Source organism: Nicotiana sylvestris, chromosome 4, assembly GCF_000393655.2.
Source record: "Nicotiana sylvestris chromosome 4, ASM39365v2, whole genome shotgun sequence".
NCBI classification, from domain to species: Eukaryota; Viridiplantae; Streptophyta; class Magnoliopsida; order Solanales; family Solanaceae; genus Nicotiana; species Nicotiana sylvestris.
Genome location: NC_091060.1, coordinates 122241589 through 122245257, shown reverse-complemented (window position 1 = coordinate 122245257; position 3669 = coordinate 122241589).

The window sequence follows — 3669 nt, the reverse complement described above, 5'->3', positions numbered from 1 at the left end:
ATTTTTGCATTTTCAATTTGCCCCTCACGCTGGGTAAAAGCTTAAAGCAAATTAAAAGGGAAAAGGCAGGTGAATATACGTGTAATAAGTATACTATTATAGTATATTATATACTATTACAGCATAATATTACAGTATATTGCATATTATTACAGTATACTATAATAATATATTGTATACTATAATAGTATACTGTTGTAGTATATATACTCCTATAATATATTGTATACTGTAGCGGTATACTGTAGCGGTATACTGTTAGGTAACTATGTTCTTCTTCGATTATTACAATACCATTGCAGTATATTGTAAACTATAATAGTATACTGTCTCAGTATAGCTATATACTCCTACAGCATATTGTATACCGTAGCGGTATACTGTAGCTGTGTTCTTCTTCGATTTTCAGTTGAAAATTTCGATCTCAATCACCTCAAATCAGCTCCAAATGATATCAAATTTTAGTATGAACTTCCAGAAGGTACTATAAGCAATATTTAACAGCACTCACTTTGAATCAAACAAGAAATCTTCAAAATAAAAATTTTAAATTCAGGAGCTTCAAAAAAATCTCAATACATGCTTTCCTTCCATTTGTTAACTCCCCGCAATTAAATACAGTAAATTTTATTTTATTCAATTCTCAGCCGCAAATAAATAAAAACAAACAATTTTCTCACAAACTTCCATAGATCTCTCCAGAGATTCACTGATACTTGTTTTCCCCACTCGTATGGGCAGTCCAAATTCATTCCCCTCTATTTCAAAGTGAGGGAAAAATTCTGCAAACATGTAAAGAGATGACCTTTACCTACTATGATGAAAACATTTGAGATTTGTTTTGAAAACAGGTAAATTGTGAAAACAATTTTCCTTTCCTTTTCACAATGCAATTCTGCAAACAGGTAAAGAGATGACCGGAGGTGATGGAGACATACACAAAACAGTTACAGTGAAAATAACTAAGTAAATAGTTAGGGCCCCATGGATAGGAGTAGTAAATAATTTAGAATTAATGGGTATAAAGCGAGATTTTCTCTTGTATTTATGTGTAATTCCCACTAAAGAAAAGATAGGTTTATAAAATTAAAAACAAGTTTGTAAAGAGCCAAAAAATTAATTGACTGAAAAATATGATAAATGCATTTATATTTGGATGTCATATGACTTTTTTAGACAATAAGAACGTAAATTGACACTTAAAATCAAGGAATTCCAAATAAAGTGAAATAGGTCGTAGAAAAACTTTATTGACCAACAATAATTTTTTCGAATTTTCTTAATAATTAGGAAAGAGAAAAAAGATTTAAGAATGGATCGCAACTTGAATAAGCTCATTAATACACTGCTGAAAATTCTGATATGTATTACTCATAAGAACAAAAGAATGAAAGAAAGGTTACATAACCAAATCACAACATGATCGAGTCAAATTCCTTCCACGTACACAAGTTTAAAAAAATGAAAGAAGTAATGAATTTTGTGCCTAATTCAACGCCCAAAAAGATATTGGCTAAAAATGGTTCAAGACATATAATATTCCCATTTCTTCAATTAATATGTGACACTCCAACATGTCTAAATCAAGAAGCTAGAACGCCGCGTTCTATCTCAAATTTGTGGCAGAATTCGACGAGGGAGCGGTGACAGGATGTACTTTATTGAACATCTTAGTGAACCAACCCCCAGAAGAAGAAGACTTTTTCCACTGATTACAAGTTTCTTCCTTCTCCAAACTTTTCATCTTTTCCTTGTGAAGTGTTTTCATGGCATAAGCCTCAGCAAGATAAGCACTAGCTGTCGACATGGTTGATATAATTTCAAGAAAATTCGAAAGCAGAAATGCAATATATGGAAGAGAGAATTAAAACTAATTCAACCCAAGTATGAATACGCAGAGGAGCGATAAAAATGGATTCATGAATATGGATGGTATTTATACACAGGCAAGGGAATGAGCTAAGAAATTTCGTGACATTGCATCACTCATTAGGTTTGGCTGCTTTTATTGAATGTTTGGTAGATACTATGTTCTCTGTTTGACAACTTTAATTTGTGTGCAAAGACAGACTTGACTAATTAGGCTTCTTGTGGCCAACACGGATTAATAGGAATCGTGTGTCCAGATTTTCTTGGAAACTTACTTAAAATTTTAAATGTAAAAGATATTACTTTTTCCAGAAAAAAAAAAGATATAATAAATAAATCAAAAATACAAGCCTTTCTTTGGCCACAATTTGTGAGGTTCTAACTCCTAAAAGCTTTTCAGCACGAGGTGCTACTGACAAAGGACTTGAAAAATTATAGTACATTAAAATAGCGTATTAAATTTTGAGTTTTCTTTTTTAACTTTGATTAAGCTTTGGCTTTAGTTCATGGCGGCTGAAACCATGCCGTTCACATATTGACACACTAGGTAGGGACATTCTCGTGAGAAAAATGAAACACATTTCTCGTCTTTGATATTCCAAATTTCTTTTTGAAAAACGGGAGAAAATGAATTGAGGCAATTGCCTCATTTAAATATCACAAAATTATAATGTAAGATCGACCACCGTACATATATATTGGATCAGTGTCCTCTCTTAAATAGATTATGGACTTTGTTAATGTTCATAACTCTATCCAAATAAGTATGTTTGGCCTGTGCCACTATATAGGAATTTGTACTTTACTTTCAGTAATATTTCTGCTAAGTTTCTTCTTGTGTATGTGATGACAGTACTAGCATCCGCAAAAGTTATGGTAGGATGATAAGTACCTCATTATTCCTAAGCATAGAGATTTCGAATATAATAACTTTTGCAAAGTGCTTTACCTCGGAAGTTAAATTCCGAACACGAACCTAAATTAATCGAGCTCCAACACGATGTTGAACGCCAAGTGAGAAAAAAACACTTGACAATAACAGTGAGTGCAATTTGGGCACAACTGTTGTTAAGAAAACATTCCAAACCTTGATTAACTTCAATAATAGTTCAAATTCTATGCCAAGATATAGACAATGAATCTCCGCCATTATGACTTAGAAAAGTAGCTTTTTAATAATTCTTCAATGTTTATACTGCACGATTGCGTAATATCATTTAGGTACACATATTATTTACAAATAATGAAATCTGCAAATGAAATTTTGCTTTTCTTAAATTTTATTGTTATTTTAACTTCAACTTAAAATAAAGAATATGAAGCTGCAAAAGTGATTTGATGAATGCTTCTAAGTGAGATCATAAAGTTCACTTTAAAGCATCAATTTTTTTCAAAGTAAAATTTATATCCAAACATAATTTGAACTTGAAATATATTATTTAAATATATACTTTTTTCAACTTCAATTACATATTGTCCAAACAGAGTATTTGGGAAATTTTATTTCTTGTTCATAAGTACAATGCCATCGGAATCTAGGATATTGAGCTAGTTTCCCTCCAAAAACTAAAAGTAGGGAATAGGGATGAAAAATGGGGGAAACCCAGAAACCCCAAAATTGAAAAACCATGGCTTCACTCAATTCCAGCAAAAATGGCGATTTTAGAAGTAGTAATTTGACAGATTCAGTGCCGAAGAAACAAAAGAATGGAATCACTGGAGCTGCAGAAACCCTAGATCGTATCAGTCAGTTGCCGGACTCACTCCTTGTTCAAATTCTCTCTCTTTTGCCGACCAAAG